The following is a 14,113-nucleotide window of genomic DNA, read 5'->3' as shown; positions in this document are numbered from 1 at the left end:
TTCAATAAAGCCTTCTTATTTTCACTTATCTCTTGTTGTACGTCTGGTTCATGGTTCCGTGACACTAGGACCAAGCCATGAATTCTGACGGTACAGGGCCATCCTCGCTACCCACGCTGGTTGCCAGACTTGATCAGCAGGATCACCTGTTGGGTCGGTTCGCTGTGGCGTTGCAAACCCTGCTTGAACGCATGGCTCATTTCGCTCCCGTTGCCGATGGGTCGGTTGTCGCTCCTGGGCTCGCTCCTACTGCCGCTCCGGTTGTTGCGCCAGAGTCTACCCCGACACCTGTTGTTGCGCCTGCGGTGTTTCGGGGTATGACCGGTTCTGCCCCTCTTCCACAGCGCTTTGGGGGAGAGCCAACTCAGTGCCGAGGTTTCCTTAACCAGGTGGGCATTTATTTCGAGTTGCTGCCACATGCCTTTCCTACTGAGAGATCAAAGGTGGGCTTCTTGATCTCGCTGCTCTCGGACAAGGCCTTGGCCTGGGCCAGCCCTTTATGGGAGAACAACAATCCGGTGGTTGCCGAGTTTTCCGGTTTTGTTGCTTCTCTTCGGAAGGTATTCGATGTGCCGGCTCGTGCTGCCTCTGCTGCGAAGCTCCTTATGTCCATCAGACAGGGTTCACGATCCGTAGCTGAATACGCCATTGAGTTTCGTACCCTGGCAGCAGAGGTGGGCTGGAATAATGAGGCTCTGGTCGCTGCTTTCTCTCATGGTCTCTCGGATGCCTTGAAGGATGAGGTTGCAGCTAAGGACCTACCAGTTGAGCTCGAGTCTCTTATTTCTTTCCTGATTTTGATTGACACCAGACTCAGGGAGAGACCTTCCTTTAAGGAGAACCTGCGGAGGTCTTCTAACAGATTGGTGCCTACGTTTGCTGTCCCACCCGTGCCTCCCTCTCCTCCCACGCCTCCTGGGGATGACTTGTCTGGGGGTGAACCCATGCAGCTGGGGTTTGCTCGCCTGTCCGAGGGGGAGAGGGCACTCCGGAGACGCGAGGGCCGATGCATGTACTGTGGTCTCGGTGGGCATTTTCGGTTGGCATGTCCGAACCGTCCGGGAAACGCTCGTACCCTGAGATCCTGTCAGGGGCAGATCTTGGGTGGAGTCTCCTCGTCCCCGGTTTCCCGTGTTGACAAACCACTGATCACTGTTGTCCTCTCCTGGGTCGGGGGCTCGGTGACGACCCAGGCGTTGGTGGACTCTGGTGCTGGTGGTTTGTTCATTGATAGTGTGTTCGCTGCCGCCAATTCCATTCCTCTGCAGGCTCGAGGTTCCCCACTGGCTCTTGAGGCGATAGACGGCAGACCCCTTCTGCCGCCACACGTGACTCATGAGACCCTTCCAGTGGGGATAGCCATTGGTGCCGTTCACAGAGAATCGGTCTGCCTCCAGGTTATTTCGTCTCCACACTACTCGGTGGTCTTGGGGTACCCCTGGCTCCAGAAGCATAATCCGACTTTCGATTGGAGATCGGTCGAGATCCTCTCGTGGTCACCGCAGTGTGGGGCTAGTTGCATCCATGGGTCTGTCAAGTTGCTGTGTACTTCCTCGGACTCTCTGTTGCCTTCTGAATACGAGGAGTACCGGGATGTATTCGATAAGGTGCGCGCGGTTGCCCTACCTCCGCACCGCCCATACGATTGTGCCATAGAGTTACAATCTGGTGCCGTTCCTCCTCGTGGCAAAGTCTATCCACTGTCGGTAGCGGAGAATGAGGCCATGGAGGAGTACGTGAGGGAGGCGCTTTCACGCGGACACATTCGCAAATCTTCGTCCCCGGCAGGGGCTGGATTTTTCTTTGTGAAAAAGAAGGGCGGTGAGTTGAGGCCTTGCATCGATTACAGGGGTCTCAATCGCATCACGATCAAGAACGCTTACCCGATACCCTTGATTTCCGAGCTGTTCGATCGCCTTAAAGGGGCCACGGTCTTTACCAAACTCGACCTGAGGGCGGCATATAACCTGGTAAGGATCAAGGCGGGCGATGAGTGGAAGACCGCGTTTAACACCAGGACCGGTCATTACGAATCCTTGGTTATGCCCTTTGGGTTGTGCAATGCGCCCGCAGTCTTTCAGGAATTCATCAACGATGTTTTCCGTGACCTGTTGCAGCAGTGTGTGGTGGTCTATTTGGATGACATCTTGGTATATTCTGAATCCATGGAGGCCCACATTCTGGATGTCAGACGAGTGTTGCAACGGTTACGAGAGAACAAGCTGTTCGGTAAGCTTGAGAAATGCGAATTTCACCGATCCCAGGTAACCTTCTTAGGTTACATCATTTCCGCTGAGGGGTTCTCCATGGATCCTGAGAAGGTTTCGGCTGTCTTACAGTGGCCCCAGCCCAGTGGTCTTCGTTCCCTGCAGCGCTTTTTGGGCTTCGCCAATTATTATCGGAAGTTCATCAGGGACTTTTCCATGCTGGCCAAGCCTCTCACGGATCTGACCAGGAAGGGCAGTAATTCCCAGGTCTGGCCGCTCGAGGCCATCCGAGCTTTTGAGGCCCTAAAGTCCGCCTTTGTGTCGGCTCCGATTCTGTCGCATCCCAACCCTGGGTTGCCCTTTGTCCTCGAGGTGGACGCGTCTGAGACGGGAGTAGGCGCCCTTCTGTCTCAGCGTAGAACACCAGAGGGTCCTCTGCTTCCTTGTGGGTTTTACTCCCGGAAACTGTCTTCCGCGGAGTGCAACTATCAGATTGGTGACAGGGAGTTATTGGCCATCGTGCAGGCCCTTAAAGAATGGAGGCACTTGCTCGAGGGTTCGGTGGTTCCGGTTCTCATCCTGACGGACCACAAGAATCTGACCTACCTTTCTGAGGCCAAGAGATTGACACCACGTCAGGCCAGATGGGCTCTGTTCTTGTCACGTTTTAATTACGTGGTCTCCTACCTACCCGGTTCCAAGAACATCAGGGCGGATGCCTTATCACGGCAGTACTCCGAGCTGTCCAGGGAGGAGTCGATTCCGACTTCGGTCATACCTCCGAATCAGATCCTGGCCGCCATTCGCACCAGCCTGACCTCTCCCCTGGGTGAGCAGATTTTGGCGGCTCAATCTGGTGCTCCCTCTGGGAGACCCAACGGCAGATGTTTTGTGCCTGAGGAGTTGCGCACTCGGTTGTTGCGAACCTACCATAACTCCAAGACCGCGGGGCATCCTGGAAAGAATCAGCTGTCCTGGGCTGTTTCACGTCTGTTCTGGTGGCCTTCCCTACGTTCCGACATCGCCGCATATGTAGCGGCATGCTCCGTTTGTGCCCAGAGTAAGTCCCCTCGGCACCTTCCGTTGGGCCTTCTGCAACCCATAGCCACCGGGGAGCGCCCATGGTCACACCTGGGGATGGATTTCATTGTGGACCTCCCTGCATCCCGAGGCCATACGGTCATTCTCATGATTGTGGATCGGTTTTCCAAAATGTGCCACTGTGTTCCTCTCAAGAAGTTACCCTCTGCACAAGAGTTGGCCACGATTTTTGCCAGGGAGGTCTTCCGGTTGCACGGTTTGCCTAAGGAGATTGTGTCGGATCGGGGGAGTCAGTTTGTGTCCAGGTTCTGGCGCGCCTTTTGCTCCCAGTTGGGGATTCATCTCTCCTTCTCCTCGGCCTACCACCCTCAGTCCAATGGGGCCGCAGAACGATCCAATCAGGCCTTGGAGCAATTCCTTCGTTGCTATGTCTCCGATCACCAAGACAATTGGGTTGACCTCCTGCCTTGGGCTGAGTTTGCCAGGAACACGGCGGTGAACTCTTCCTCTGGGACGTCTCCCTTCATGGCCAATTATGGGTTCCAACCTGCCGTGTTACCGGAGGTATTCTCTCCCCAGGATATTCCGGCTGTGGAGGATCACCTTTCCGTCCTACGTGCTTCTTGGGTACAGATCCAGAAGTCCCTTGAGGTCTCTGCGCAGCGCCAGAGATTCCAGGCTGATCGCAGACGAGCGCCTGCTCCTTCCTACCAGGTCGGAGACCGTGTATGGTTGTCCACCCGCAACCTCAACCTTCGAGTGCCCACTCCCAAGCTGGCGCCTCGCTTTGTTGGTCCCTTCCGAGTGCTTCGCAGGGTAAACCCGGTAGCCTATGCCCTTGCGCTTCCTCCTGGCATGCGGATCTCCAACGTGTTTCATGTCTCCCTGTTGAAGCCACTGGTGTGTAATCGTTTCACTTCCTCGGTTCCTCGGCCTCGTCCGGTCCAAGTGGGCAATCGTGAGGAATATGAGGTGAGCAATATCCTGGACTCACGCCTGGTCCGCGGTCGGTTGCAGTTTTTGGTCCATTGGCGTGGTTATGGTCCAGAGGAGCGTTCCTGGGTTCCCTCTGCAGATGTCCATGCTCCTGCCTTGCTCCGAGCCTTCCACGCACGCTTCCCTCAGAAACCGTTTTGTGCTCCCCGGAGGAGGGGCCCTTGAGGGGGAGGTACTGTCATGGTCTTACCTGCTTGCTGCTCTCCTTCGTTTGACATGTGCTGGCGGCCATCTTGGATCCTGGGTTTCTTGTAGCCTTCCACCCTGCGGCTCCTCCTTCCCCTGGGAGGAGCTGGATGCCTAGCTCATATATATAGGAGGTCTGTGGCTTCAGTTCCTTGCTTGGTCCTCTTGTGTTCACATGCTTCTAAGACTGCTGCTGCTTCTGGTTCCTGATCCTGGCTTCGTCTGACTACCCTGCTGGTTCCTGATCCTGGCTTCGTCTGACTACCCTGCTGGTTCCTGATCCTGGCTTCGTCTGACTACCCTGCTGGTTCCTGATCCTGGCTTCGTCTGACTACCCTTCTGGTTCCTGACCTCTGGCTTCGCAAAGACTCTGCTCGGTTTCACCATCCGTTTGGACTTTTGCTTTACAGCTTTATTTTCAATAAAGCCTTCTTATTTTCACTTATCTCTTGTTGTACGTCTGGTTCATGGTTCCGTGACACTAAGACCTGGGGAGTTCACCTGTGCGCCAGGCAGTAGCAAGTTCCTCACGGTCAGCCAGCTGGTCCAGAACTCCGACGGGTTCATGTTACTGCTCAAAACGTCCAAGACTTCCCAGATGGGCCCCCCTGTTCCGGTATCCTTCTTTCCCACAGCACACCAATGGTGTCCGGTGACGGTACTTCGTCAGTTACGGTTTGCCTTGTCCGAGGCCGGACCGAATAGTCCATTGTTACCCTTCGGGGGGGTTCCACTCACCACCCATCAGTTCATATCCCATGTAAGGTCACTCGTGGCCAGCACGGGCGGTGACCCTGCCACAATTTCGGGTCATTCGTTTCGCATAGGTGCCGCATCCGCGGCCTCCAAAAACCGAGTGCCTGCGCATGTCATACAGAAACTGGGGCGTTGGCACTCGTCTTGTTTCAATCGTTACATACCTCACCCCGAAACAGAAATGTCGGCAGCTTTTCAAACTTTGGCTTTGTAACGACTTTGCAATAAATTACTTCTGCCTATCAGTATGTCTTTTTGCCCTCTTTCAGGCGTCCCTCCACGACGCGGTTACGGCACAACTCTGACCGCTTAGGGATAGGGTATCCTAGGTAGGATAGGTACGTACTTGGTTGCCACGACCACAAGTGTAAAGGCTGATTCATTGGCCTGTATTTGTGGGAGGGGCTTGGCCACCTACTTCAACGGCCGGCACCCTCCCACATGCGTACGACGTGCAGAGTTCTCCCTCCCACCCACCCCTTTCTCCTGTTACTCTCAAAGGGGATGCCCTCTTTCAGGCGTCCCTCCACGACGCGGTTACGGCACAACTCTGACCGCTTAGGGATAGGGTATCCTAGGTAGGATAGGTACGTACTTGGTTGCCACGACCACAAATAACCTTATGTAGCTGACTGACATTAGCGATGTGCTAATGTCAGCAGTACATAACAGTATGCTTTATAACTCCCTACCTGCCGCCGTTCTCTTAAAATAAAGACTTTTAAAATATGCTATTGAGCCTCTAGGTGCTATTAGGGCGTTGCTTCAGCACCTAGAGGCTCGGTCTACTCACCCTTTGGCACGCCCAGGTCCAGTTAATTGACTGTCGAGTTCTTCTCAGTGTCCCTTAAATCCTGCGCCTACGCCGGCTTCCTTCCTTCAGCGCAGGCACAGTGAGGAAGCCGGGAGCAGGAGCGCGTCCTTTACTCTCTGCGCATGCGCCGGATACTAAATGGGACGGCGCAGGATTTACGGGACACTGAGTAGTCAATCAACTGGACCTGGGCGTGCCAAAGGGTGCGCAGACCGAGCCTCTAGGTGCTGAAACAATGCCCTAATAACACCTAGAAGCTCATTAAAATAAGTCTTTATTTTAAGAGAACGGCGGCAGGCAGGGAGTTATAAAGCATACTGTTATGTACTGCTGACATTAACACATCGCTAATGTCAGTCAACTACATAACGTTATTTCTCATGACAGAAACCCTTTAAGGTTTCCACTGTCAGTTTTAATAATAGCAATGAGAGGGGTGTCCTTGCCTTGTTCCATTTTTTTAAATGGAAAGGCAGCCCATTAACCCTTAATTTGGGGCTTGGGGAGGAGTAGAGTGAAAGCAGAGAGAGACTAGTATGCTTCTTTGGGTTTCTGACAGGTACTCTTTCTCATTACAGAGAGCATCTAGTATGCAGTATTGTAGGACAGGCAACGTACCTCTGGGTTTCAGGGAAATATATTTTCTTTAGCTTTCCTAAGCCTATCTGATGCCAGCAGAGGTAAGATGTGATAATTTTCATATACTTTTCCCAGAGACCAAGTGGAGCATTGACTGGCTTACTACAGTCATGTGAAAAAATTAGGACACCCTTTGAAAGCATGTGGTTTTTTGTAACATTTTTAATAAATGGTTATTTCATCTCCGTTTCAACAATACAGAGAGATTAAAGTAATCCGACTAAACAAAGAAAACTGAAGAAAAGTCTTTTCAAGATCTTCTGTAAATGTCATTCTACAAAAATGCCTATTCTAACTGAGGAAAAAGATAGGACACCCTTGCCCCTAATAGCGAGTGTTACCTCCTTTGGCTGAAATAACTGCAGTGAGACGGTTCTTGTAGCCATCTACCAGTCTTCGACATCGGTCTGATGAAATTTTACCCCACTCCTCAATGCAGAACTTTTTCAGCTGTGAGATGTTTGAGGGGTTTCTTGCACGTACAGCCCTTTTCAAGTCACCCCACAGCATCTCAATGGGATTCAAATCTGGACTTTGACTTGGCCATTCCAGGACTCTCCATTTCTTCTTTTTCAGCCAATCTTTGGTTGATTTACTAGTATGTTTTGGGTCATTGTCATGTTGCATGGTCCAGTTCCGCTTCAGCTTTAATTTTCTAACTGATGGTCTCACATGTTCTTCAAGCACCTTCTGATACACAGTAGAATTCATCGTGGATTCTATGATGGTGAGCTGACCAGGTCCTGCTGCAGCAAAGCAGCCCCAAACCATGACACTTCCACCTCCATGCTTCACAGTTGGTATGAGGTTCTTTTCTTGGAATGCTGTGTTTGGTTTACGCCAAACATGTCCTCTGCTGTTGTGTCCAAATAATTCAATTTTGGACTCATCTGTCCAAAGAACATTATTCCAGAAGTCCTGGTCTTTGTCAACTTTATCGCTGGCAAATGTCAGTCTGGCCTCGATGTTTCTCTTGGAAAGCAAAGGTTTCCTCCTTGCACACCTCACATGCAAGTTAAACTTGTACAGTCTCTTTCTGATTGTAGAGGCATGTACTTCTACATCAACAGTAGCCAGAGCCTGCTGTAGTTCTCGAGATGACACTTTAGGGTTTTTGGATACCTCTTTTAGCATCTTGCGGTCTGCTCTTGGGGTGAACTTGCTGGGGCGACCAGTCCTGGGCATGTTGGCAGTTGTTTTGAAAGCCCTCCACTTGTAGACTATCTTCCGGACAGTGGAATGGCTGATTTCAAAATCTTTTGAGATCTTTTTAAATCCCTTCCCAGACTCATAGGCTGCTACAATCTTTTTTTCTGAAGTCCTCTGACAGCTCTTTTGCTCTCACCATGGTGCTCACTCTCACTTCAACAGTCAGGAGCACACCAAACTAAATGTCTGAGGTTTAAATAGGGCAAGCCTCATTCAACATGCAGAGTAACGATCTACTAATTATGTGCACCTGGTGTGATATACCTGTGTGAGATCTGAGCCAATTTAAGAGGGAATACATGTGAGGGTGTCCTATCTTTTTCCTCAGTTAGAATAGGCATTTTTGTAGAATGACATTTACAGAAGATCTTGAAAAGACTTTTCTTCAGTTTTCTTTGTTTAGTTGGATTACTTTAATCTCTCTGTATTGTTGAAACGGAGATGAAATAACCATTTATTAAAAATGTTACAAAAAACCACATGCTTTCAAAGGGTGTCCTAATTTTTTCACATGACTGTATACTCTTCATGTCTACTTGAAACTCCATAAGGAGAAATAGTACCCAAACCAAGGACGCTCAGGCAACCAAGCAAATTTTTGCTCAGCATTCTTTAAGGGTGGTTATTCAGAAAGAGCTTGGTTCCTGGTATGAGACAATACATTTTTCTTTCCTCTTGTAAAGGAGACAAGCTTGAATGTAGCATACCAATAGATTTAAAAAAAAATTGAGAAAAAGCACTGCTTGAACAATTTGATGCTACTACAGGGGAAATCTTAATATGAAAAAGCATTGATTTTAAAGATGAAGCTAACACTAGGGGAAAATCTTATTATGACAAAGCACTGTATGAAAAGTTTGAGGCTACCACCAAAAACTTAGTGATCAAAAATAAGTGTAAATGATCAATGAAGGACAAGGAGGTGTGTATAAATATACATATCAGAGATGAGCAAATCAATTCTACTAATTTTAAATTAATCCTAAATCTTCCAAATATTTTACATTTCATTTCAGGCAAATCAAGAGAGAGAGAGATCTGCACATGAAATTTTTTTTGTAATTTAGCTTTCTTTCTGAAAGAATTAAAATGAAACTGTTTCATAACTACAGCATAACCTTTCATTCATCGCTTAGTCTTTTAAACACAGCTTCCTGGTTTAGCTAAGATAATAGCCTCAAATCTGCAAATGGATTTTCCAGGACAACAGCCCTTTACTGGAGCAAAGCAGGTTGAACTGGCTTTTCAGCAGGTCGGCCTTTCTGGAGACCACTTAGTATATGTGATGACTAGGCTAGGCAATAGTGATGAGCGCGAATATTCGAATCACAAACTTTAATTGTGAATATCACCACTTTGAGAACTCGTGAATATTTAGAATATAGTGCTATATATTCTTATTCGCGAATAGTGTTGATCACGAATATTCTAATCGCAAATTTTTATCATGAATATATTACATTGACGATTTTTGCAATCAAGTAAATAATGACTGGAGATCACGAATTCTCGCATTTGCGAATTTATGGCCCAAAATTTGCGAAATATTGCAAATTCGAATATTGCCTATGCCACTCATCACTACTAATGCCCCTCTTGTTTTCAGTGAAAAATATATGCAGGTTAGCAAATCTAACATCAGCTGACATCAAAAATAATTACTTTATCTTTTTTGGTTAGGAAAGCAAATTTGCATATTTTTTTTGGGGAAAAATAATCAAATTAGCTTAGCAACAAAAGAATAAGAAAGGTATTTTTTTTTTATGCCAGCTGATGTTAGACATGCTAATTAGCATTTATTTTTCAGGCTGAATTTAGAACAATTTGTATCGATTCGCTCATCCTTAGTATCGACTGTGGAACCTTAACCTGGGATATGCACCAAATGATGGAGGGTAGGGGGATAGAGTCTTCTCAGAGCTACAAATACTAGCTTGACTTTTTATTTATTTTTTTATTTATGCCAACTTACTAGGATGTTATCCCATTAAAAAAAAGATTACTATGCAATAAATAGGGCATTACAATTGAAGTATTATTGTAATGCATGTGCAATAGTAGTGTCCTCTGCTGTTTCTTCTGTGGACAAATTTCTGGTCCACCTTCTACTACAATAAGTACATGCTCAGTAGTTTTTCTGCCCCCTTCCTCCTGTCAGTAGTGTAGTGATCTCCTAGAGAAGCAGCTGATTTTGCCCAGACACCTTTCATTTTCTTGTCCCATATGTCTAAATTCAAAGAACAGTATAGCTATATTTGACTGTAGACAGTGGTGAAGGAAATTGGGAGAGGGTGTTGCATACCATAGTGCTATTTATTAGGGAATTGCTGGGGCTATGTATGAAGGACTATTCTCTATGCAGGGAGGATGGGCTTAACAAGAGCTGAATCCAGTACTGGGTGAAGCAAGTGCTTCATGGCCACAGAAGATGAAGAGACTAGGGCTGCAAAGTGTTTAGTAAAGAAGTGTGTGGATTAGCTCTATCTCCGGGATCTCAGTCACAATATTCTCGCTGACAACCGTGTTGAATGTCCAAACAGTGCATTTATTTTGATACCACCACCAGCAATCACGATACAAAATGAAAAACTTCCCGCTTGGGCTCTACCTAAACATATAACATGATCCCTGACTCACCTATACAGAGCGCTGTTCACACATGGAACATAAATATGGCTTTTTCCAGCCATACAGTCCTGTAGCTTCCGGGCCGTGACCCTTTAACACGTACTGAGGAATTGTGGCCCAGTAGTTCTCCCGACTATGGCCTCGCGACCCTTGTTCCCAGGCATCAAGGCATCCCCCAAAGTTCTGGCTAGTACCTAGCCCCGTGGCCCCTCAGCCTTGCCCTGCTGAGACCACACTGACAGAGCCTCACCAGGCCTCTGTCTGTACATACCCCCCTTACTGACACCCTGGGAAGATCTTTATCCCAGTCTGATTATCGCAGACCTCACCTGCTATCCTCTCTGGTCTAAGGGAAGACCCGTGCTGGAAGGGTGTGGATTGGCAGATTCCACTTCCAATCCTATCTGCCAATACAACTAAAATCCGGCCCAGACTACACCAACAAGAACCTTGTCTCAGCAAACTACATGCTGCTGAGACTATTACCTAATGTATTTTAGCTATCCCACCGTGCTGAGGTATCTGAGTGGGATATACACCTCTTCCCGCAGTGTCCACCTTATCACACTTATCACAGTAGCTAAAAGGAGTGAAAATGACATAGGAGAGCAGCACTTTTTGTATTGATGTACTTAAATGATAGAATGGTTTTTATTTTAGACATGTTATTTATTCAATTTTTGGAATAACCCCTTTAAGATTTAGGTTATCATTTATTACTTTAGCTGCCCTTTATATTTATGAAATTTAAAGTCTCAACATTTCCTTTGTTAATTAAGTTTTTAAGTGAAACAACTGCCTGATAAATCCTTCATAATCCAAGTCTGACTGAAGGTGGCAGGTATAAGGATATTGTTACGTTTATTATTATCTTACTGCCTATACAAAAACAAATATTATGGTGTCTAGGTGTCAGTCATATCTACTTGTGTTAAATAAATTTTACCATTCATGCTGTAGATTATCATAAAGATATTGCTATGGCAACATGCCTTTCTTTCCTTTTCCACTAATTACTATAACACAGCCACCAGCGACATTCCTTGAATTTCTAATGAGTATTTGAAAAGAAAGTACATCTTTACATGCCCCTTTACAGATAAATATCAGGCAGAAAGATACATGTAAATAGCCTGTGGAATATTGAGACACACTCTTACATAAAGAAGGAAGATTTTCTTTGAACATGGCACATGTAAAACGATTATATGAAATATTATTTTGATTACTACTTTTTTAGTATAAAATGTATTTTCTGCTAGTACTGTAAAACTGGTTGGTTATATTTTTAAGGACAGTACTTTTACTCAGTTGCACATTAAGAAATGTATGACAATAAGGGCTTACTTTCCATATGAGAAACAGGGTTGCTACAAGCAGAAAATCTTTGTCACTTTTGTACTTTTAATATATTCCAAAATGAGTGATAAAATGTACAGTAACTAAAGAGTAAGTGTAATCCTGCTTGTTACACATTAAATCCAAATAAATAAAAAACATTTTTTGTTTTAAAGTTCCCCTATAATTTTGCACACTATGATCGCTATAATTGCTAAGGCACCTGAATGATCCCTTATAAGACTTACTGTACCAAAATCTATAGCGCTCATCCAGTATTCACATGAATCTAAAACATTACACAAATTTCATTCCATGACTTTCTTTGGGAAGAAAATACATTAAAGGGGGTCTCCGGGAATTAAGAAAATCAAAATACTTAAATATTAGTTTATTATAAATATATTTCCAAATACCTTTCATTAGTTATAATGGCTCATTTTTTCTAGGGAGCAATCAGGGGAAATAAAATGGCCGCCTTCCTATTAGTACACACAAAACATACCCTAATCAGATAGCAGGACAAGTTACTTCACAACACTGAACTATAGTCCATCCTTTCTGTACTTCATGTCTCCATTCCTGCAGAGATTCAACTGAAGAGTTATCAGCTATATTCAGGATCATAACCCCTGAGAAGTAGGAAAGAGCTGTCTTAGCCTCCTCTATCTCAATGTTGTAAAGTAACTTGTCCTGCTGTGTGAATAGGACAGGTTTTGTGTGTACTAATAGGATGGCGGCCATTATGTTTCAGCTAATGATTGCTCCCTAAACAAAATGAGCCATTAAAACTAATGAAAGGTATTTGGGAATATATTTATAATAAAGTAATATTTATGTTTTTTAATTTTCTAAATTCCTGGAGAACCCCTTTAAGCCAGTATCACTGGTTAGCTCCAACTTTACTCTGTAAAATGATTAATCTTCCAGACATTTCTATTAATCAATGTTAAAAAAGTGGTATCAGAAACTTTATTATAACTGCACACATAAAATTTATGTAAGTATATCAAAGCAATAAAAGCATGAAATGCATGTGGTCTCCCATGACTTAACCCTTTCCTGAAGTGACAATTATCCATTTTTTGCATTTTTGTTTTTTTGCTTCCTGCCTTAACCATAACTTTTTTATTTTTCTGTTCACATAGTCGTATGAGGGCTTGTTTTTTGTGGGACAAGTCTTACTTTCTAATGCTATCATTTACTATTGCATAGGATGTAGTGTAAAGCAGGGAAAAATTCCCAATGGGGTGAAATTGGAAAAAAAAAAACAATTCTGCCACAGTTTTACATTTATTTATTTTTAAAGCTTTCACTATGCAGTAAGACTGACTTGTGGTCTTCATTCTCCAGGTCAGTACAAATGTGGCAATATCAAATTTTTATAGTTTTTCTTGCGTATTAATACTGAAAAAACTTAAAAAAAATATATTTTTTCTTTTCATTCCCATATTCCGACCTCCATAACTTTTTTTAAGTTTTGTATACAGAAATGTAGACAGAACGATCTCCATCTTTAAAGACCCAACATCTACCGTATATGTACGGCGGCTGTCGGGAAGGGGTTAAGCCATGCCCAATTGGAGTTTTGCATTATATGCCTTCATCTGGGGATAACCATTAACCCCTGGTGGGTCCTTTTATACCCACACATTACCCCCAAGATATGTTTTATTTAAAATATATCAATATATACAGTAAGTTAAGATAATCTGTAAATCAACATGTATTATAAAAAAGACACTATTTGGACAAAGATATTGGGCCACCCCTCTTAATCATTATAAAATCATCCCCTAACCATGCAGTCTGCCTTTACCAACATTTGTGAACAAATGGGCCATTCTAAAGGGCTCAATGAATTCCACTATGGTCATGTTGGATGCCGCCATTGCAACATGTCAGTTTGTGAAATTTCTTCGCTCCTAGATATTTCATGATTAACTGTGAGAGACATTATTGTAAAGTGTAATTGTTTAGGAGCCACAGCAATTCAGCCATGAAAAGGCAGACCACGTAAAGTCTGAGGCGCATGGTGCAAAAAATTCACCAATAGTCTGCTGAATCAATAACTGCAGAATTCAAAACTTTCTCTGCCATTAACATCAGAACAAACACTGTGTGCCGGGAGCTTCATTGCATGGGTTTCCTAAGCTAAGCTGCTCCATGCAAGCCTTACATAAACAAGCAGAATCCTACATGTTAGATGGAGTGGTGGAAATCATGCCACCACTGGACTCTGAAGCAGTGTGAACTTGTTCTGTGGAGTGGTGAATCACACTTCTCTTTCCCACAGCCT

Source organism: Bufo bufo, chromosome 2 (assembly GCF_905171765.1).
Source record: "Bufo bufo chromosome 2, aBufBuf1.1, whole genome shotgun sequence".
In the NCBI taxonomy this organism is placed as follows: domain Eukaryota; kingdom Metazoa; phylum Chordata; class Amphibia; order Anura; family Bufonidae; genus Bufo; species Bufo bufo.
Note: the sequence above shows the minus strand (reverse complement) of the source record.